Here is a 23,681-nt window from a genome sequence, read left to right on the forward strand (position 1 = left end):
CAGTGAAAAAAAACCCACAAATGGTAATAACAACACTAAAAGGAGAGTGTACAAGAGGTGAACGAGTCACACGTGATTGTTCACCCTACAGAACTGGGCACACCCCACGATTTACGGCACACCGGCGGAGGAAGAACAAACCCTTTCCATTTCCCCCTGCCACGTGGCAGGTGATATCCAGTTACCCCAAGGTCCTGGCCGTGCTCCTCCTGGCTGCTGCAAAAATTACCCCTGTCCTGGCCAGATCCAGGACATGGGATCTGCCCTGTGGGTCCTGGCTCTTCCTCTGGGTGAGAGCCCCCCATGGCATCTGCCTGGCAAAAGGGACTTCAGGACAACCTAATACTTATGGACATTCCCCCTTCTGCCCCTGTCCCAGCTCCCTTTTTGCCTCCAGAAAACTTTGAACAGAAGTAGCACTTAGGTGCAGTTCTGCACATTCTGAACTGGCAGGAATGTGACCCACATGTCACTCTAGGCACACGTGCAGCAAGGACAAAGAAAGTTTTTGAGGGGCCTGGGTCTCAAGGTCTTTTGTTCCAGGAGTACCACCTGTTATTTTCAGATTCTGCTCAGGGATAACCAGTGACATTCTCTTTGTTCTACACGAGACATAATAATGTGTGGCACATCAACTGTCACTTTTTTCCCCATTTATTTTCAAGTATATCCTATCAATCAGGACCATGGTGGCTCCTGCTCTGAGGTGCATTGGCCATTCCTGTAGTACATTGTTTGGTTGTCTTTTGAGAGATAGGCTCAAAATACCACAGGGTTACTTCCTTCACTCCCATTCTTTGAGCTAAAGATGGAGTTATTGTGCAAGGCAAAGGCACTGACGTATGAACAATGCAAAGGGGTCAGTCAAACCTGGTTACTCCAGAGCAGGGGTTGTCATCAATAACCTATAAAATATATAGAAAGGCTGCTGGCCATTCTGGAGTCCAGTGTAACACCTCCATGGATTCCTTCCATGATTCATACACAGGCTTTTCCAATAGATCATAACTGGGGATCCATCATCAGCAGCATCCAGTCATTCCCAAAAAGGGACACAGATGTGGGCTCTGGTATTTGACAAATTGCTTCCTCCCTTTCTGTCCCCAAACTGCACTGTCCTTGTGAGTGGGGCAGCCAGGAGATCAGACATGGGTAGATATAGATATGGTCTTGAAAACAAACACAAGATGTCATTGAAAATGTGCTTTGTATAGTAATATTCAACACATTCTCAACTACATGCTCTTCTTCTCTCTCCCTGTAATGACTGGACAACACTTATTTTTGGTGTCACCTGACTTAAATCAGGAATAATCTTGGGTAGGGGGAGAATGACAATAAAATAATCATAAACTGAGTATAAAATGTTTATCTACATGTGTCAGTAACTTCAATGGCCAGCTGCAGTCAGCACAATTATCAGCCTGTAATTGTGCTCAGGGCCAGCGTGGGCCTTTCCATGTCAGCTCCTCCTGCACAGCACATGGGGGCCTGGGCATGTTGCTGGCTTGTTTCCTTTTAGGAGATTGGAATGAGGAAAGGTCAGGGGGTTTTGTCAAAGAGATGATATTTGAGTGACTGTGCATGTGCTGGAAGCCTTGCAGACTGACTGGCCCATGACAGGATGGCCCAGTGCTGGGGAGACAGCACCTTGCTGCCCTGGTTAGGGGTGTTAAGTTGCTCCTTTGGCTCAGAGAGAGCCAAGTGCAGCACTTTTGTGCAGAAACACTTCATTAGCCCTGGTTTGCAAAGCTACTGCAGCAACTGGTGTGGCCAGAGCAGCCCTTTCTGCACTTGGAAATGAGCTGAGTCAGTCATGGGATAAGGCAGGGCATTCCCCACGTGTGCACATTTGAACTCCCTGTGCCCCGACTGTGTCGCGTCCCGCTCCTCTGTGACATCCCGCCCAGCCTGGAACATGGAACTCCCCGTTTCCAAGGACACGTGGCCATTGTCACCAGCACACAGCAGGACCGCTCAGACCCTTCGGCAGCTGCGGTGAGAGCGGAGGTGTCAGAGCGACAGCGAGTGTTGGTCCAGCTTAGCTGGTTCTAGCACACGTTGGTCAAGAGGCTGATCCACACACTGAGTGGAGGTAATTATTTACAGTTCTGTGCAGAAATGGGGGGCTCAGGGACAAATTGACCAAGCCAACACCACAAGAAGTACAGTGTCTTTAGTATTTCTACATTTTAGCAAAGAAAGGAATTAGTGTTCATTGACTGCAAGTTCCCTAGTTCTCTTCATAATTAGTATTTTGTCTGCTATTGGGTAATCATCCTCTCACTTGTCATGTTCATTAGACTGCATGCTCAGTCTCTCCCTTCTTTTATGTCAATGGTTTCTTGAGTGCATGGCCATGGTCTGCCCCTGCTGGAATCGCCTTTTATCTCACAGGAGGTGATTCAGCACAGTTTCTGCATTGGCTTTATCAGTTTGTTCCTTTCCTTGGGGGTTCTGCCAAATGTCCTTGTGCCCCTAAATTCTGCATTCTTTGTGCCTACCATCAGTGGTACATCCTTCTTCCCAAGCCTTGCTAACCTCCCCGGTGTCTGAGGCAGCTGAAGCCTGTCAAGCCCTAAACCTGAACCAGGCAATTCAGCCAAGAAGTAACCTGCCTTTCAAAGGCCTGGCCATCACTCCTTGGCTACTTCTTGTTGCATGGGAATAATCTCCCTTCTTGTTGATGAGCCTTGAAAGCCACAAAGGACAAACATCAAAGAGCACATTTTCCTTACAAACATTTTGCATTTTGCAGATTCTCCAGCAGGACCAGTGGCTGTGTGGGAGCCGGAGCAGCCGAAGCAGAGCAGGATGGCGGAGCTGTGGGCCTGGGCACGATCCAGAGCGTTCCCCAGGGCCCCGGTCTGCACTGCGTCCCGCAGGGCCCCCGACAGCACTGCCGTGCCCGTCAGGGTGACCCAGAGGTGCCAGGACCAAGAGGTGAGGGGCAGGTGTCGGGCTCTGCGGGCTGCCAGCGGGTGGGGGCTTGGCCATGGTGTTGGTGTCAGTGCTGCCGACCCCTCGGGACCTGTTGGGCAGGGCTGGGGCCCCACTGGTGCTCCAAGGGCCCCTTTGAGGCAGCTGCCCGGGGGAAGCCACTCACAGGGATGACACGGAAGAGGTGCCAGTGGAAGGGGGAAGTTCTTAGATGGATGTGTTTCTCAGGGATGACACTGAGGAGGTGCCAGTGAAAGTCAGATGTTCTCAATGCTGGGACACTCAGGAAATTCATGCTCTGGGCATGGCTCTTGGTCAAAATGCATGGATTTCTCATTGCTCCATGTTTGCACTGCACTCACCAAACATGTCAGGATAAAGGAAACTCTCTAACTGTATTTTTTAGCATTAGGAATAACCATTTCTTTATTCTCAGCTGTGATGCATAGTGGAGAAGTCCAGCCACATGCACACCATTTACAAAACTATTCCAAACAAAGAAATTTCAGCATTTTTTGCAAACAAAAACATTAATCCTTATTGGTTCCAAATTACATAATTTCTTCAATTAAGTAATATTCTATCTTCTCTTTGGTATTGATGTCTCCCGTCTCGCGGTAATGAATTCACATCTTTCAGTCCATTTATCATAGCTTTTTAGATTTTATCTCAGACAATTTTGCCTACAGAATGAAGCAGTTGGATGGCAGTAGTTGTTTTCATTAAAAAATGTACTTAGGCTGATGAACATTTTAGTGATTTTTAACCTCGCGCAGAATGTGATACATTCTGTATTAAATTATGAGATCGGCCAAGCAACACAAATTTTGTTATATCTGATTAACCTAGGATAAACTGCTTCCATTTCACAGCTGCAAAGAATTGCATCTAGAGCTGAGGACAAGAGCAAGGGTTTTCATGCCTATTGCGAGTCAAAATTCACCTTAGGCAGATTAAATTCTTCTTGGAGCTGACTCCAAGATGTGCTTCCTTAGTACCAAATAAGTCCGGGCATCAGGTTGTGTCCAAAATTCTTATCTTTTTGTGAACCACTCTCACCAGGATTGTTAGCTGAACAATAGTTCAGTTGTACTCATGGGGTTGATTTCAAGGGAAGCCTGTACCTATACATTCCAGAACTGGGAAAGGGTGACTTGCTGCTTGAACGCTTGGCTGCGTTAGAGGCCAGGTGAGGGTTGCTCTCTCAGGGCAGTTCTGTAGCCGGCTGCTTGCAGAGGGAGAACTGTGTCAAAGCAGCCCTTTCTAGTGATGTGACAGCAAACCTTTGCAAATACAGCTCTTGATTAAAACAAAGGGCCTAGTTAACCAGCAGTAATGGAGAGTAGGCTGAAGTTTTTACAGAAAATATCTTTTTCCTTTTAGCCAAATGCCAGGGAGGCATCGCACAATGGAAGTGCGCAGAATGTCAACTTGTATAACCCAGCTGGAGGTATGATTGCCTTTCACATTTTGCTCAATGTCTGCAAGATTTTCAACTTGGTAATTCATTTTTGAAGCATATTCTTGGGACAGGGGATCTCTTGTGTTCAGAGATCTCAACTGGAGCTGGTATGCCCTCAGGTCAACCTTGTAGTCTCTTGTCACTGCACTTAGCCACTGGTTTGTTTTTGCCCTGTGAAAACCTGCTAGTCCTTCCTTGTTGGCATATTGGTTGATGGGATGCAACTTGGAACATTGAGGTCAAGGTTTAGACTACTCCTAAATTCACAGCCTTGGTAGCTAAGCTTTTGCTTTTGGAGTATCTAGGCAGTGTCATTATCCTTTAAATTTAAATGGGTAAACCTATGCAACCTTGAGTATGTTGCATAGAGAATTTCATAAGGTCAGTGTGGGAAACTTTGCTTGATTTAAGTTTTTCTCTCGGTCATTAATAAGTGAGTGTTGCCACAACACTGTGTTGGGTTCTTTTCAAGGAAATTGAAAGGAAGATATTGATGTCATCTTCCCCACGGATTCCATCATTTCCCCCAAAGCACAATGTGCTTAAGTGATGTCATTTGTTATTAATCTGTTCTCAATGCTGTTTCCCCAAAGAGCCTGGCTCCAGGCAGACTCGAGGTGCACATTCCCCTTACAGGCACTCAGTGGTGCTGCCTGCAGCAGTGAGCTGAGCCAGGTACAGCCAGCTGCCCTGAGAAAAGCAGGCTCTCATCTGGCTGTGGCTGCAGTCACCTGCCTACAGGGACTTCCCTGCCACTGCAAGTGCAGCTCTTGCTCTGCCTTAGCCTGCTGCAGAGCATTTTAAACTAGTGCCATGGTGGCTTTTTGCAGAGACAAAATTATATTTCACATTTCTCATTGGGGACATTCTGTTTCACATGTGAATGATGATTTGTGTGATTCTTGGTGGTGCTCTGCACAGATCCTAAGGGAATATTTAGCATTCGGTAACTGGGGTGTGAGGACTGGCAGTAGTGAGACAATTGTGGAAGTTTGGCTTTGGCTTTGGGTTTAGGCTGGCACAGAGAAACTCAGGTGAGACAGGTCTGGTTGCTGCTAGGGTACAGGGTGCCTTTGCAAATGCTCCATGCTGTACCAGTTAGGGACTGGGCTTTGTCACAGAATCAGAATCAGACTTGGAAGGGATCCACAAGGATTTGCAAGTGCAGCTCTGTCCCCAAGAATCCCACCAGGTGCCTGTGGAACTTGTCCAAATGTTTTCCGAGCTCTAGTGGACTTGGGACCATGAGCAGTCTTGTGGGGAGCCTGTCCCAATGCCTGATCACCCTCTGGGTGAAGAACTCTTACCTAATTTCCATCTTAATGCTTGCTTATGGCTTCAGGTAATTTTCTTTAGAAGTCATTCAGGGGTATGGTTTTAGGAGGTTTTTTGTTTAAATGCTGTGGGAAGTTTCTCTATCCACATTGGATTGAACTTCTCAGCACATTAGCAGTGTCTACACTCGACAACTGGCATGTTCACCGTGTTCTAAATAATTGAAGCATGTGATGTTTGTGCAATTAGGTTTGCAGACAAATATCAGAGAGGCATGGTCCAAGGAACAGGAAGTGGAGAAAGGCATTAAAAATTTGAGCTACATTGAAAGACTGAAGGAGCGTGTCAAGAAAGGTCAGTCCCTGTGTGTGTGACGGAAGAGACAGAGCTCCCGGATTTCTCACCAATATGCATCAAGTCTCCATCAGCCACTAAGCAGGAGTTTCTGGTTTCAAAACACTGCTTGCTGCATCATATCCCCTCCCTTGACCTGCTGGCCACGCTTCACCTGATGCAGCCCAGGACACGGTTGCCTTTCTGGGCAGCCAGCAAACGCTGCTAGCTCATGCCCAGCCTCTCATCCACCAGCACCCCCAAGTCCTCCCCACCTTCATCCCAGGCTCCTCATCCCATCCCAGCATCCATGTCCAGCTGGGATAGGGCATGTCCCAACCCCAAAGATGCAGCACTTTGCACTTGGCCTTGTTGAATCTGATGAGGTACCCAGGGCCCTACTTGCCAAAGTTCTCCATGTCCCTCTGGATGGCATCCCAGGCCTCTGGTGTTGGCAAACTTGCCAAAGAAGCATTTAATCCCCCTGTCCATATCATTCTTGACATAGCTTAGTGCTTGAGCTTACAAACTGGAGAAATCAAATGAAAACCACCATGCATAGAAAGAGTTTTTCATCAATACCTCACCTCCAGTACCACTCCTTCACATGGTATTTTTAATGTCTGTTTCTTCCTAGTGCTTTACTGTCTGGATTCGTAATGATCTATAAATTCTGAACAAATAGAGTTTCAACAGTCTCGGTACATCCTTTTGCATCAACTACCTTGCTTCCTCCTACTCCCCATTTGACAATTTGTTTTCTGTTTTTTTCTTTACTGAAGTGAAAATACCAGAGCTCAGGAGAGCCCCACACAGCTCTCCAGATCTTGTGCCCGAGAGGAAGAGAACGATGCCCATGAACCCTGCAAAATACATCCGGAGACTTTTCAGTGCTGTTTCTCAACGATCCATCAGAGACAGGGTGATTCATTTACTGGCTCTGAAGAATTACAAGAAGTCAGAGCTACTTGCCTGCTTAGAGAGAGAGGGAGTTGTGGAAAAGGACAAGGAGTCCCTTGGAAAGATCCTTCAGGAGGTGAGATCCTGGAGCTGCTGCCAGCAATGCTAACTCTTAGCAGTCTTACTTCAGGGTTTCAATTAGAATCTAATGAGAAGTTTAGGAAATGCTCTTTGTTTGCATTTTTCCATCCATTTTACCCAGTTTCCACCCAACTGCAAGTCCATGTGACAAAAAGAAAGAAATCTTCAAAACTTTGGAGGCCTTGTTGCTGTTTTTCTAGAATAGCTTACAATGTAAATTCTTTGTAAATTTGTTGCTTCTCATGCATTATTTTAATCCTCCCTCTTTTCCTTGCACTGGTAAACTGCTTCATGAAGTAACTTCAAAGGGTGAAACCCTCAACTGGGTGAAACACTTCACTGAGGTCCTTAAAATATCCTGGGACAAGTTTCAGAGGAGAGAATTTTGGTAGCTGCATAGGGCAGTATTTCATTTGAAGGGACTTGGTGGCCTCTCAATGGTATTTGCTTCTACTGGGGTCTGTGGGGATTGCCTTCCAGGGAAGGGTGTTCCAGGCAAATCCTACAAGATAAAGATGGTGGCCCAACTTTGAACACAGAGTTTCATTCCTGTTGTGTGCATTGAGTCTTTGACTTCCTTGGCACCTATTATTTCTCATAAATTTCCAGTTGTCCTTTTAGTGCCACTGGTATTTCTTTATTACAGCCATTCATATGATTCACATGGACTGAAGGATGCAGTGGCTGTTTCCTTCCTTTTTCAATATTCCCCATCAATGTAGGCTGTTACTGAATTATGCAAGCATTAACATATCAAGTAGCAATATTTCCTTTTGAGCTACGAAAAAGGTGATGATAAGATTTCAAAGCTCAGCTCCTTAGAGGGTAAGAGATGAAAAAAATGTCTCCTTTCTTTTTATTCCTGTTGATGTTTAAGGAGATTTTGAAGGAGTATTTTCTTGTTTGCAGTGTGAACTGCCTGGTGATACTGGTTTGCATTCTGAAAGGGCTGTGTGACCAGCACTACATCCTGAAAACTGTTACTCACATTTCTCTTAACTTCATAGGGAGGTGGTGTTGTTTTTTGCTATACATGAAAAACCAGTAGGGAGAACTTGCTGAGCTCTTCTATTCACAACCTTCCTTCTCTTCCAACACAGCCTTAGTTCTGCTTTTAAAAAGTGAATTCCTGATTCTGGGTACCTTTTCTACTTTTAAGCTGTTGAAATGTAGCTCTAGGTAGGTTATCTCCTATAAGTGTTCCATAGGAAGCTGTAGTTTCCTCTGAGCAGACACCTGAGAAAGAAAAGCAGTTCTCTTTGCAGAGACAAATGCCAACATCCTGTTGTTCTTCATGGGATGATGAAAACATGCCATGTTACAGGTCCAGGTTGTGTTCTGCCATGGCAATGTAGCTGGGTGAAAGAAGAGGGCAGCAGGTGTCCTCTGGAGAGTGGAAAAATATGGACTTGCTCATGGAGATGATGTTCTTCAGGTCCTCCTCAAAAGAAAAGGAAAACAGAAAGGAAAAACCTGGTCTCTCCATGTATTTCAAATGGTGAAGACAGGGAGTTCTGGCATAGTGTACCTTGATTCTCCAAGCTGCGTTAAAGGAGCAAAAACCTGGATCCCTGGTGCAGGGAGAGGTTTTCATAGTGTCCATTTCCTCCATGCTTGCAGCAGTTTGGCATTTACTTACATCCAAATTTCTACAGCCCAAATGGACCACACCTCTTTAATATTGCTGCCTCTTACATGACAGCTGCTTTGTTCTTCACATCAAACAAAAGGCCTGGAAAAACTGGTGCATGATTTTCTTTTCAGCTTTGCTTTAGCTTTGTACTACCAGTTTTACATCTGTAGTCTGCCTTTAGGTGTAATGAATATTGATGTTTTAAATGTCTGCCCATAGGTAGCCAACCTGGATGCAAATGACAATTCTTTCAGTCTGAAGGAACATTTCTTCAAAGACATTCAGGTTGATTGGCCTGGCTTCAGTGAAAGAGATAGAAAGACATTGGAGGGGACCCTTTTTCAGTAAGTTCAGCCAGGACAACAACCATTTCAAAAAACCTTCTGGGAAATGAAGGTCTGTTTTTGCACTGAGGAAAGAACAATGACTGTTGATATTTTTGCCTTGTAACCTGAAATGCTGGACCATCCTTACAGAAAAACAGCCTCATCTCCACATGCCACCAGCAGCAGCCAGTCACTGTCTCTGGGACCTTCTGAAAGAAATACTCCACTTGAGAACTGCTCAGGTATTTTGTGAATTTTTAAACATTCTCTACCATATATGATGTTTTATCCCACTTGCTCTTGGTGTCCAAGCTGTGATATGAAGCAGTAGTGCTGTCTGTACATCATATAAACCTGAAGTGTGTAACTTCTAACGGGATTCCTGTATGGTTTTCAAGACGGTTACAATGTCAAAGCCTGCAACAAGCTTGCACCCATGATTTGTTTGTCATGGTGCATAGGAAATTCTGCTAAGGACAAGATGTGGACATGGTTTTGGTACCTAGCTGTGTCTGTGCAGGGTTCTTGATGATATGGCAGCTCTAGTACCTAAATCATGCATGGTAATGCCAGTGCTACTGTTTGAAGAGAAACCTTAGGGAAGTCTAGCATAAGGACAAATTCCAGTACTGAGGCATTTGTAGGAAACTTGTTTTTTTGTCCTAAGCAGCATTTAGGCTCCCATTTTGATTCAGGCTATCCCATGTGTGAGGAGGGGACTCGGAATCATTAGGGAATAACTTGGGCTTGCCAGGCTTAACATCCAGAGATGGCCAATACAAGAGGGCAAGGAAAAAGTTTTGAAAGGATCTTGGAAAACACTGCATGAAAGGTATATTTTCTGTACCTTAAAGAATTCTCTTTAAACAGCCCTGGTTTTCCCTAGCTCTTTTCCCAGCCAGAGCAGGAAGTGCTGCAGGGCCCAGCATCCTCTTATGTCCTACCTCCATGCCTACAGCACTTGTGTCAGCAGGCTGGCACAGAGCTGTGTCTGGCAGTCCTGCTCTGAGCTGCTGATGGTGGGAGCAGTGTGTGCTTGGTAGGGAAGAGGCTGTGATCCAGGCTTTCCTCTGGAGAACAGCAGGAATGAGACCTGCAGCCAGGCTGGGGCTTCTCTCTGTTGTTATCATCTCTGCACTGGACACGCTGCGATCAGCACCGCACCGGCGGCTTCTTGGGGCCGCTTTAGTGAATCGTGTGGCTGTGTGACACCAAGAGCTGAGTGTGTTCCTGGTGTGTCTAAGCAGAAATAGGGAGCAAGATAAAACCAGCCTGAGCTCCTCATTTTGGGTAAGCCTTTGATAGAGGTGCTGAAGGGAATGTCTTTCTCCCAAAGCAATTTAGCTACAGAGTTGGAGGAAAACTTGCTGAATACTCAGGTGAGAAAGTAGGAATGAAATAGAGAACATATTGAGTTGCAGCACCTTCTTGTATGACAGGCTGTTTTAGGTAAGAAAGGTGTGTGTTCAACCATTGCCAAGTCAGAAATGCTCCTTTTTCAGTGCAAAACTAATTGGCATCATCTTTGCAGAAACGGCCTCTGGCTTCTGCCTTTAGCAATCCTGTGATGACCAAGAAGCAGAGGATTGACCAAGAGCCCAGTGGTATCCAGCCAGCAACTGGTGGCCGCTCTCCTTCTTCCTTGGACCTGCCTTCCACATCCTGCTCAACTCTGAACCTGTCTCCAAGTGTCAGCTCCATTTCCACATCCACCCGTCAGCTACAAGAGAAAGATAAAATTCGGATTCCATCTGGAATCCCTGCGTCTGTCAGGGTGCAGGGGAAGACTCCCAGTTCCAAAGGTGAGAAAACAGAGTTAGACAGGGTGAAAAAATCCCATCCTTTGGATTTCAATAAAATGCTTGCCACGAGCAACGCCAAATAGATGAGCAGAGAGTGCAGGACACAAGCAGAAAAGGAGTCACACAGTCCAAGTGCAAAGGGTATTAAACTGATGGACCACTTTTAGATATGCTTCCATTTCCTTTTTTACTGGATATCTGTATGGTTTTTTTAGTCATATTGAGCCTCCCATCCATCGGCATCTCCAAGTCCTCCCCACCTTCATCTCCAAGCCTGTCTTGGTGTCAGGGAATGTCCCAAACCCAAAGATGCAGCCCTTTGCACTTGGCCTTGTTGAATCTGATGAGGTTCCAAAGACCCCACTTCTTGGTCCTTCCAGACGGCATCCCATGCCTCTGGTTTGGGCAAACTTGCTGAGGGTGCACCGAATCCATTCTAGAGGATGCACTTGCTGAGGGTGCACTTAATGTCATTCTAGACATAGCTGAATGCTTGAGCTTACCAACTGAGAAATCATATAAAAGCAAAATGCATAAACATAGTTTTCCATAAAAACTTCCCATCCAGTATCACTCCTTTACCAGCTTTTAATGACTGTTTCTTTATGATGCTTTACTGTTTGGATTCTTGGAGATCTGTAAATGATGGGCAAATAGAGGCTCAAAAGTCTTGGTACATCCTTTTGAATCAACTTTCTTGCCTTCTCCAAACCTCCAGTATGAACTATTTCTGGTTTTCCCTCTCTTTAGGAGAAAAAGCAGATGTCAGAGGAGCCCAACAAAGCAGTTCAGGTCCTGTGCCTGAGAAGAAGAGGATGATGTCTGTGAGACTTGCAGACATTGACTGGAGCGGTTGCGCTGCTGTTTACGGCCGACCCTACAGGGACAGGGTGATTCATTTACTTGCTCTGAGGGATTACAAGGAGCCAGAGTTACTTGCTCGTCTGCTGAGAGATGGAGTCAGGCAAAAGGACAAGGATTCCCTTGGAAAAATCCTTCAGGAGGTGAGATCGTGGAGCATGTGCCAGCACTTCTTCCACCATGCTATTCTGCTGCTCATAATTTTACTACTTCCTCACCTGTTTAACTTAGAGACTTTTCCAATACTCCTTCGAGTTAAGTTCCACTGGGATGTCTTTCTCATCAGCTTTCATAAAATGCACACCCATTGAAAGATGCAGTAGATCCTTCCTTCCTTTTTAAATATTCCCCATCCACATAGGCTTTTGCTGAATAATGCAAGCATTAATAGATCAAATAGGAATATTTCCTCTTTAGCTAGGAAAAAGCATTTTAGAACCTAGTCAAAGGACTCAAATTTAACATGGATACACTTTCAATTGATCCTACGGTGACTTTAAGGAACTGATTCCCTGAACCTGTGAGGTCTGTTGCTGTGTTTGCCCAGGGCAGTGGCAGGGATTTTTCACCCTGAAGACATTCACAATATAATGAGAGCCACGTTTTGCCATCCCAACTGAAGTAACCCATTTAGGTTTCCGTAGTTTGCACATACAGGTGTAATGAACATTTGTTTTCCAAAATGTCTGCCTGTAGGTTGCTGACCTGAATGAAAAGGATAATTCCTTCAGTCTGAAGGAGCATCTGTTTCAAACCCTTCAGACTGATTGGCCTGGCTACAGCAAAACTGAGAGAGTGAAATTGAAGTTAATACTTTCTAGGTAAGTTCAGTCTTTTAGGGAAGGAAAAGAGCCTCTTCAGGAGAAAGCCCTGGGAAATGAAGCCTAGGTTCTTAGAATATGCAGAGGCAGCAGGGACCTGCCAGGATCCTGGCCCTGCACAGGACACCACAAGAATCACACCAGGTGCCCAAGAGTGCTGTTCAAACACTACCTGAAGCCTTGCTGCAGGGACCACTGGCCTGGGGAGCCTGTTGCAGTGCTCAAGCACCCTCTGGGGCACAAATGTTTTCCTGATATCCTGCCTAAAGCTCCCTCAACTCGGCTTCATGCTGTTTCCTTGAGTCCTGGCACTGAAGGTCTGCAAGCAAAGGACTATGACAGTTGATATTTAGGCCTTGTAACTTCAAATATTGGACCATCCTCACAGAAAAACAGCTCCATCTCAGAACCCCACCAGCAGCAGCCAAGCAACATCTCCAGGGCCTTCTGAGAGAGATGCTCCAGCAAGACCTGCTCAGGTATTTTGTGCATTTTAAACATTCTGTACTCTGTATTAAGTTCCAGCAGACTTGCTGGTGGTATAAAATGCTGGTGATGTGAATGTGCAGGGCCAGGCCTAAGCATGGTTTGCCTCAGACATTCCAAGTGCTGTGACAGGAAGGCTGTGATGAGAAGAGAGGATCCTGCAGGGCTGGAGCAGCACTGTCCTGAGCCAAAGTTCTGCTCTGCCTGAAGACTTGAGCTCAGTCCCCACCCTCAACTCATTCCCTGGAGGAGGCCTCAAAGGGCTGGCTCTGCAGGAAAAATCTCCTGTACATAAGAGGCCGCACCAGGGTGGGGCAGATGGGGCCTTCTCACTCTCTTGTCCCTCTGTCTGTCTCTCACTCTCATTGCTGACTCCAGCTCTGCACTATCCACGTGGCTGCACCAACACAGGAGCTACAGAATGGTGATATTTCCTCAGTCCCTCCTCTGCCTCTATTTCTCTCCTCCCTCACTCTGCCTGGGCACACAGGGCTGTCCTGTTCTGCTCCATCCTCAGTTTGGAAGTTTGCTGTGGGTGTGGGGAGCTTGTGGCTCTGTGTTGTGCTTGTGAGTCAGCAGCTGAGAGAAGGACCTTGGGAGGAGCTGAGAGATGATTGAAGGGCACTGAGCAACAGTGAGGGCTTATTGGTAACCACTTGTGACACTCTTGTACGAATTCAAGGGCTTGTTAGCCAAGAGCTTTTGAGTCTGCACAGCAGGTAGCCTGCTGGATTGAAGACAGCTGCTCCTAAAAGCACAAGAGTTTCTTGACATGTGGCTGCTGTCTTTGTTCATCCTGATGAGAATTCACAACCAAGCATTGCACCCTGTACTCCTGGATTCTAAGAGTGAAGCACTAATCTGGATTTTAACACATAAAACTAAAACAGCCAGGGGCCTCTTCAGTAAATCATGTGGATGTTTGACAGCAAAAGCTGAGTCTTTTCCTGGTATGTGCAAGCAGAAATTGGGACCCAGATAAAACTTACTGGACCTCCCCTTTGGGGAGGCTTTGCTGGAGCTGCTGAAGGGAGTGTCTACTTCCCAAAGACTTTTAGCAGTGCAATGAGAGAAGGACTTGCTAAGTCCTAAGATAAGAAGCCTGGAATGCAATAGAGCAGATATTTACCTGGAGGTCCTCCATGTTTGACAGCTATTTTTATTTAAAAAACATGTGTGTTCAACGTTTGCCAGTTCACAAATCTTACTTTTGTAGAATGGGAGCAAAACCTGATCCGGGTCAGAGATGAATGAACTGTTTTGTTATTGTTGTAGAGACGGCCTTGGGCTCCTGGCTTGACCAGTCCTGCAATGAGCAAGAAGCGGAGGATTGAGCAGTAGCTCAGTTACCTCCAGCCAGCACCTGGTGGCCCCTCTTCTTCTTGGGTGCTGGCTGTGACATCCCATCCTACTTCTACCTGTCTCCAAATGTTGGCTCCATTTCCCCTGCAACCTTTAGGTTCAAGAAAGACACAAATTTCTGAGTTCTGCAATGATAGCACTTGTGTGTTGAAGACTACCATGTCAAAAAGAATGTGAAGAGAATTCAGGAGGCTGAAGCAGTAGTGTCCCTTGGATCTCAATGAAGGTACCAATGTGCAGCTTTTCCTAACTCCAGTGTGGATAACGATGGAGTAAATATTTGATGATAAAGAGAAGCCTCTGCATGAATTAAGGTGCAAGAAAGACCATATTCCAGAGTCAATAGTACAGAGATTATTAATAGTAAATGTCAGCTAAGGAGATAGAAAGCTAAAGGAGGAGATGGGCCAGGTGGGGAGAAGTGCTGAGATGAACACCGAGGTGGGTTAGGCCCGGATGGGCCCTCCCTTCCTGCAGTGCAGCTGCACAGGCTCAGCTGCAGCAGTGCTGCTGCATCCCCTCATCGTATTTGCAGTTCAGGAGGGGAGGGAGAAATGTGTGTGGGTGTGTGTGGTATAAAACACTGGGAATTGCTCCCAGCGTGTCTCAGAGCAGTGATGTTGGCAAGGGCAGGCAGGCTCCTGCAGCTCTGGGGCTCTGGGGCAGCTGTGGCCTTTGGAGCAGGCAGGGCCCTGGGCCCCGCTGGGTACAGCCAGGGATGCTCTGGGGAAGGCTGAGGGCAAGCCTGGCCCTGCAGGGCAGCAGTGCAGTGAGACCTGTGCTCGGGCTCTTGCTAGCAAATGTCACTGGGCAGAGGCCAGTGGACGAAGCTACTGCTTCTCAGGAACCTCTCAAATTGTTGAAAGGCATCTCTAGTTTTATTTTCAAACTTATCCTGCACACCAGTCAGGTGCATCTGGCCTGGGATGCATCCCTGGCATATGTTGTTGTCTGTCCTTGTACTGAATTTTAACTTGTTAAAGATTTATTCCCTGTAAATATTTACCTCAGGATGGCTTGAAGTGTTTATTCCCATGTGGAATGAGTTTTTGTCATTGCAAAGAGAACCAGATCTTCAGGCCCAGAGGAGCAGAAGCTTTGGTGTGACAGTGTTGGGATGTGCCATCTATTATTCTCATTGCCACCTCATCTTGGGTTTGTATCATGAGCTTGATAAACCTCACACCTGTTGATTTGAGGGGGAAGGGATTGAAGAAGGTTTGACTCCCTTCAGTGGCTTTAAGCATTAATGAGTTTTGCCCTCTTTAGGAGCTGCTGTGCTTTGGGTTGTTGTTGTTGTTGTTGTGGTTTCAGACTTGTCTGGAGTTTGTTTTTAGGTCTGTAATACAACAGCCTCAGTTTGCAAATTTACCAGAAGGATGGTGGCTCACATAGAAAAATACGTCCAAAGTCAAACTGAGAGTAATTTTATTTTTTTACATTAATAAAACCAGACTGGCCTGGCTTTGTAGCCTCTGAGCCTGCCTCAAGCCTATTTTAATGAAAAGGTCATGAAATTCTAAACTCTGCAGAAATGTTGACATGCCCTAATTTTCTTTTGATTTCTCTTTCCTAGGGTAGCCCCAGCTACTCTGAGATGAACAGCAGATGCCAGTACCTCCACAAAAAGCTGTTCCACATTCAGCAATGAGTATCTGAATTTGGCAAGCAGCAAGTGGAGTCCTGGCACCAGTTGTCTGCTTCAGCAAGGAAACATCTATGAATCCGGGCTGTTTTATTTTAAAAGAAGGTTAAGGTTTTAGGATTCTTCAAGTTAGGATTGAGTAGATGATTATTTGTTAAAAACAGGATTAGTTAGTCTAAGATTACAGAATTTAGTATTGAACTTCAGCAATAAAGAAGTTGCATTCTTGTTAACTCCTTCTCTTATTGCCACTTCTCTCCAAAGAAGTTTTTTTTCCCATACCAGTTGGGGGATGGGCCAATTAAATCTGCTTTCTAAAAAAACCACTGCAAAAGTTGTCTCCCACATTTACCCTAAACCAGCCATTTTTGGCACCCCATGTGAGGCCCGAGAAAGAAGAAAAGCCTGTAATTATTGCATTTTGGTTGTGCTTTCTCTGTAGTGGTGCAAAGCTGTCAGTAACCATGTTACTTGAAGTGGTAATGTCTCTCGGGGTGGGGGCCTTCATGTGTTTCTAGTCCAAAGGCTGTTTGAAGTTGTAATAGCTTTCTAGTCACTAGGATTATTTTCTTATCTAAAAACAGCTCCACTATTGTTCTAATACATAGCTTTTACAGTAGAGGGGCATGGGTTTGAATAGCTATTGTGCTAGGCACAGTAATAATAATTTATAGGGATTTTACAAAAGTACTGAAGTCTGTTCAAGATATATTTGTTTTATAGTTTCTCCATCCTACCCTATGTCCCAGTTCCAGTAGCATGTTTTGGGGGTTTATTAGAAATTACACCCAGTTTAATTGAGGAAAAACAAGGGATGAACTTTTCCTTTTCCTTTTCCTTTTCCTTTTCCTTTTCCTTTTCCTTTTCCTTTTCCTTTTCCTTTTCCTTTTCCTTTTCCTTTTCCTTTTCCTTTTCCTTTTCCTTTTCCTTTTCCTTTTCCTTTTCCTTTTCCTTTTCCTTTTCCTTTTCCTTTTCCTTTTCCTTCTCCTTAGGATCTGTTACGTCCCTTTTTGAAAATGTTTGGTTTCCCTTGAATGTTAAAGAGACCACTTTCCTCATATTTAATCTAGTAAACTTCCTCTATATAGTCTACAGCTTCTCAAGACTGAGGGCTAAGATGTCCAGAGAAGCTGATGAGTCCCCTAACCCAGAAGCAGACCCAAGTGGGGAGAATTCTGAGTAGTGTAGAAAATAAGAGAGAATGAGTCAAACCCTGAAAGAATTTTCTGATCCCCCAGCCTAGGAATTTTCATATGAACAAATTCAGAACCCAGATAAGGTGGGGAAATATCTAGAAAGAGCTACCATGATGACTTTAAGGAGAAAAAGCTCATTGCAATAAGCTAGGCCCTAGCCTTTGCTTATCACAGACTGCTAAATACTGTAGAACAGCAGACAGAAGCAGGGGGCAAGGAGATAAATCAGCAGCTACCCCAGTAACTCAAGCTGCAGTCAACAGCCCAGCTACTCAGGTTATAGCTAAACCAAACAGTGAACCTAAGTCTGCAGCTAAACAGACAATAACCCTTAACCCAATCAATACAAGACCAAATGTGAAAAACATACTCTACAGCTGGGAGCCAAAATCTGGCCTAAAACCTTTAACAAAAACTACCACTAATTGAATCTGCTTTCTACAAAAACCCTTTAAAAGTTCTCTTCCAAATTTACCCTAAATCAAGACAACTTGTCTTGATCTACTGTTTTCTGCCTGTTTTCCCCTGACATTTCTTCACCCATTGGTTCCTCTCAGTGGCTGTTTCTCTTCAGTGGTTGATGGGCTTTTCTTTTTTCCTGCAATCCCCTACTCAAAATCATGGGTGCCAAAGCAGTGGCCCAAGAAGCCCCTGCCTGTGCATCTGCTGAACAGAAAGTCTGTGCTCAACTTGAATATTCTCATTAAACCCCTTACAGACTTCCTGCTGCAGTTTGTGGGTTTTTTTCTTATCCTATGTAGTCTTCATAGTGCTCTAAATAAATAGGTACCCTGAGGGAGTGCACATTGCAGGTGAGCACCCACTCCACAGCCTGTTTCAAGTAGATCTCATGGATCTCGTCTCCATCTTCATCACCTCACAGTCACTATGACTCCTGCATGGAAGAGACAGGCTGCCATGCTGCTTTCTGCTTTTGGTACTTTTTTTGGCAAATAAAATATATTATTTTAGAGCATTCAAACCCTGGAGTTTCTTCCTGCTTTCACCTATTTGAATTGCCTTGACATCAAAGCACTGCCCCCGGACATGACAGCCTGGCTGGTGCATGTTTGTGCTCACAGCCCAAAGGTGCCACGTTATGTCCGTGCCCCGGCTGTCTGTCCATGTCCATTGAGGCAGACGGTGGAACGGGGGGACTCTGCCAGCTCTGTGCTGCTCGGGGGCCGGAGCAGCACAATGTTCTGTGTTGGAAGGCCTCCACCGAGCCCAGAGGCTGCCTCAGCCCCAGCCGCCATCCTGTGCATGGTGGCAGCGCTGAGGGCTGTGGCAGGGACACTCTTCCCCAGAACTGTTTCCCAACTTTTCCTGTCCCAGCAGGGGACTTGGAAATGTTTCTTCTGTCCTGACTTACCCTGTTTCCACCTTGTCAATACACAACTTGCTGTCTTACTCGCTTTATGCTTAGAAGGTTCTAAGAAGAAGATGAGAAACATACTGTGATTATGACACCCAAAAAGAAGGCCAGAAAACAGCACTCCATAGTGTAGGGCCTATAGAGCGGCTATTTGGTTTATTTGACAGCAGAATGAGGGCAATAGCTTCACCACAAACTCACTTGTCCATTCATTTCACAGTACAGGCTTTTAAACTTTTTAACTTAATGTACACATTATATTTTCCTAACCTTCATATTGCAACATATATTCTAATTACATCCTTATATAAACCCTTGTAGCACATGTGCAGTTTCAGCACAAGGTGGTCATCTGTGGATGACAGCCTGGCCAGAGAGGGAGAAATGACATTCGTTTTTCACAGCGGCTTGTGAGACCTTTTAGGGAGTTGCAGAAATGATGATAACTTGTTAGTATAAACAACCAGCAGGTGGTGTTTTTCTATTCTGATTTTCTGTTCTTCTTAAGGACTGTTTGTGAGAAAGATGTTTTTGTTAATTAGCCAATCAAGTAGAATGTGTCAAACCTGTCTATAAAAGAGAAAGCTTCTGCATTAAACTTTCTGCAATTCAGTCTCCTGGTGAGCTTGTGTCACTCTGGGCTTAATGATGGCAGTTGTCAGCCTCCTGCTGGTCATTTTGGATGAAGGCTCAGAAGGCTTCCTCAGGCTTCAACTTTTTTACCTCTGCTTCTGCACATGTTCTACAAGACTGTCTGCTCAAATAGCCAGTGGTTAAACAGCCTTTTGCAGTTAGCTTGTTCTGCTAAATTTGCTGATTTCTAGAAAGTGCTTCATTCCCATCCCCGGGTACAAAGTAACTACTTCTTTCTGCACAGCTTTTAGCATAGCTCAAGTATTACTCGTTTCCTCGGCACCTAAAAGAAGGAAGGGAGGTAGGGGCAAACCAATGAGACTCATGGGTCATTATCTTGTTAGCCAGGTATCAATTATTAGATTAAGTAAGGGGTATTCTTGTCCATAAAGTACGTGTGGGGATACCATAGGGACAGAGCCAACGTGTGGATTTGGAGCGTTGGGGCTGGTGCCAAAGTCCTGCTCTTGAGAGGGGTGCAGGGACATAGGCAATGTCAGAGGACAATGAGACACAGGGGACATGAGGTCATAATGGGCCAAGCATGATCCTGCACAGGATGGCAGCAAAGACACTTCCTCAGCGTGACCTTGGCAATCCAGGGCACCCCAGAAAGGGCCGAGGAGTCCTGTGTGTAACCAGGAGGGATGACTGCCATCACTGTGGGTCCCAGCATTCCCCAGTCCCTTGCTGGCCATTCAGTTCACACTGGGGACCAATTGTGCAGGGACCTCCTTTGAGTTTAGAAGGGATACCAGACCAGGCATGATCTGCACAGATGAGAAAGTACCCATTCGGTAGCTGCAGTGGAGAATTGGAAGAAACTGAAACATGTGGTGAAGTGTAATTACACCAATAGGAAGAATTTCTCTATATTGGGAGACTGGAATTTACTGATACCAGATACTCGTTAGGATTTTGTTGCTGCATACTAGTCCAATTAAAAACAATGCATGCATCAGCTTGAATTGATCCCAAAAGTTCTAACTCTTGTGGTTCAAGAGGAGCAGGGGGAAGGTGAGGAACCCAAGAATCCCAATTATCCACATTATTTTGGGGATTTGTCACCTTACAAGATGGTATGTTCTGAGGGCAAGGCCAATTGTCAACAGGTATCCCTACCAGACAGGTAGAGAATGGATTTCCAGGGGAGGCTAGAGACAGACAAAAGCACTCTGATTTGTCAGCTTAGCTAAAGTAACCCATATGTTTGTTCTTGGTTGTGCAGGAGCCCAAGCATTAACTTGCAACAAGATTGACAGTATCAAAATCAAAAGTATCATTTTGTTTCCTAGAACATTATTTATTTCCTGTAAAATAGACTCAAGCCGAAGTCATCCTCTGTGGAGTCTTCGGTCTTCGGCAGAGGTGTCGGCAGCCGTGTTGAAACAGGACGTGTCCACTTACTGGGAACCCACAAGGGCCCTGTAGGTGTAGACACACACATATGACCTCTACCCATATAATTTACAGGTGCTGGTCCTGACCATATCCCTGTAGCAGGATGCCTATACATTGTGGTCATTGGCTTATCAACATCTTTCTGTTTTGCAAGTATCCCATGTATATAGGCAGGTGACATATCGTGAACACCAAATATACAAAGATGATTTAAAGTAAACAATGCTTTTCCCAATCTTTCCTGAGGATCAGTAATTATCTTAAATTTTGCAAGATACTGGTTTAGAGTTTGGTTTGCCCTTTCTACTATAGCTTGTCCTGTGGGAGAGTGTGGTATTCCTGTAATATGCTTAACACCCCACAGCTGCATAAAGCGATTAACTTTCTTCCCTACATATGCAGGACCATTATCTGTTTTAATAACTCTAGGTACCCCTAAGATAGCAAAGCACAGTGTTAAATGTCAAATAACATGAACTGCTTTCTCTCCAGCTTGTGGGGAGGCCCAAATGAAGTGACTGTAGGTGTCAAGACCACATGGACATTATGTAAATGCCCAAATTCATTCACATTAGTCACGTCCATTTGCGACAATTAATTGGGGCTAGACCTTGGGGATTTTCCCCCAGGCTAAGACCTGGTCCATTGTGATGACTGCAGTCTGGACATGCTCTGATAATTCCTCGGGCTTCCTCCATGGTAATATCAAAGCAACATCGTAGCCCTTCTGTATTCTGATGAAATGAGGCATGGACATTGCATGCTTTTGTAAAATTGTCCATGGGTACAGTCACTGATACCAGCTGATCAGCACGAGCATTGCCCTCCCCTAATCCTTCCATCCACTTATGACTCCTGATGTGAAAAATAGCATAGGGAGCAGATCTCTGTCTAATAGCTGATTGCAATTGTGCAAAAAGTGTATTCAGGCGTTGATTCTGTACTTCTCGCAGCAATGCAACTTCAATACACTCTGCTACTCCAACTGCATACAAGGAATCAGACACAACATTTACAGGGTCATGCATCCATCAATAAAATGCACAAAAAATAGATAAAAGTTCTAAAGTCTGCAAAGTGCCTGATTTCTGTCCCTCTAAAATGATATGATTCCATTGTCCTTGCTCATTCCAGGTGAGAGCAGCTTTTCATGACTTGGGGCCTGCATCTGTGTATACAGTGATAGCATCCATCACTGGTGTTTCACTATATTTCGGTTGTGACAGCCAAGTCTGTGATGACATCCAGCGTAAAATAAATGAAGATAGTGGAGACAATTGCATTTCTGCACCAGATTCTAAAATGGTAGCTTGTAACTCAGGAGAGTGTTGCAAAAACCAATCCAGATCATTCTGTTTTATTGGAAAAAATATTCTTTGTGGCTCTTCTCCAGTGACCTGTAACACATGCTTCTGACTTTTTCGAATTAACAGTGCAAGTGCATCTCTACGTGGCTGAATGGAATTACAAGGTTGTATAGGTCCAAACACCCATTCTAATACCTTTATATCCTCCTTCTTTCCCCCTCTGTCTTTTAACTACTGAATGAGAGCACCTAACAGGTGTTTTGGCTGAGACAGAATAGTAATGTCTATGGATAAGTCAGGATCTCTGTGATCCACAGCTCTCTGTACAACAGCAGTAGCAATATCCAGTACAATTGTGCATTGTTTGTCAGTTAAGTGAATTGGTGTAGCAGGATTTGTGCCTTTCAGCAGTGGTCGCAGTTCATCAAGTTCAGCATTAGAAATACCAACAACAGGACAAAGCCATTCTATATGTCCTATAAATCGTTGCATGTCATGTAAGGTTTTTAACTACAGCTGCAAATCAACTTTCTGTGGCCAAATATGCATGTCAGAAATCACCCAGCCTAAATATTTCCAGGGAGCAGAGCGCTGTACTTTCTCCAGAGCAACACACAAGGTTTTACTCAGTAACTGCACAAGAATGAAAGCCTCCTGCTGAGCAGCAAACAAGCTTTCTTGTGCCAACAGAATATCATCCATGTAGTGATATATCACCATGTCAGGAAAAGCAGCTTCAACAGGTAACAGAGCAGCATCCACAAAAAGTTGGCACAGCACAGGACTGTTGCTCATTCCCTGGGGAAGGGTCGTCCACTGATATCTGCTCGCTGGTGCCTCACGATTTAAAGAGGGTAAGGTAAATGCAAATCTTTTTGTATCCTTTGGATGAATGCCAATTGGAAAGAAACAGTCTTTTAAATCAATTATAAGGAGATTCCAATCCTCAGGCAGCATAGCTGGATTTGGGAGACCTGGCTGTAAGGCCCCCATTGCTTCCATCTGGGCATTGACTGCACGTAAATCATGCAGCAGACAAAATTTTCCTGATTTTTTCTTAATAACAAATATTGGAGTATTCCAGAGACTAGTAGAAGGTTTAAGTGACCTTGCTGGAACTGTTCAGTAACAAGGCAATGAGCTTGTTGTAGGCTTTCCCTCTTTAATGGCCACTGCTTGATCCACACTGGATCATCAGATTTCCAGGTTAGGGGGATCGGGAAAGCCCAAGTAGTGACTGCTACTAAAAACGATCTTTTGTCACAAGGAGAGCACCTAATTGCATGAGAATGTCATGGCCAATTAATGCTTGAACATTGTGTGGTAATGACATAAGAGTAACAAATTGTACACAAGTGGGACCATCCAGTGATAAACGAATTTTGTCTTGCTCTTACAAACTGAAGCTGAACCTTCTACTCCCTCTACACCAGAGAGCATTGGGAGCAGAGGCCAGCTGGCAGGCCAACAGTCCTTGCTGGCAATGGTGATGTCAGCTCCAGTATCCAGGAGTGCAGATAGCTGCAGTCTCTGTTGGCCATTTTCCAAAAGAACAGGAGCTTTTGGCTGTTCCTCCATCAGCAAACATAGTCAAGCAATACCTCCTGTAGATCCAAAACCCTATGGTCCCCTCTGCTGTTGCATAACGGAAGAGGCAGCTTCTGTCAGCTGCAGCGTAGGTACAAGCTGAGCAATTTTGCTGCCATCAGGAATAATCAGAGGTAGATAAAATGTCACAGCAACAATAAGGATTTCACCTGTAAAATCAGCATCAATTATTCC

Source organism: Lonchura striata, chromosome 34 (genome assembly GCF_046129695.1).
Source record: "Lonchura striata isolate bLonStr1 chromosome 34, bLonStr1.mat, whole genome shotgun sequence".
Classification (NCBI taxonomy): Eukaryota; Metazoa; Chordata; class Aves; order Passeriformes; family Estrildidae; genus Lonchura; species Lonchura striata.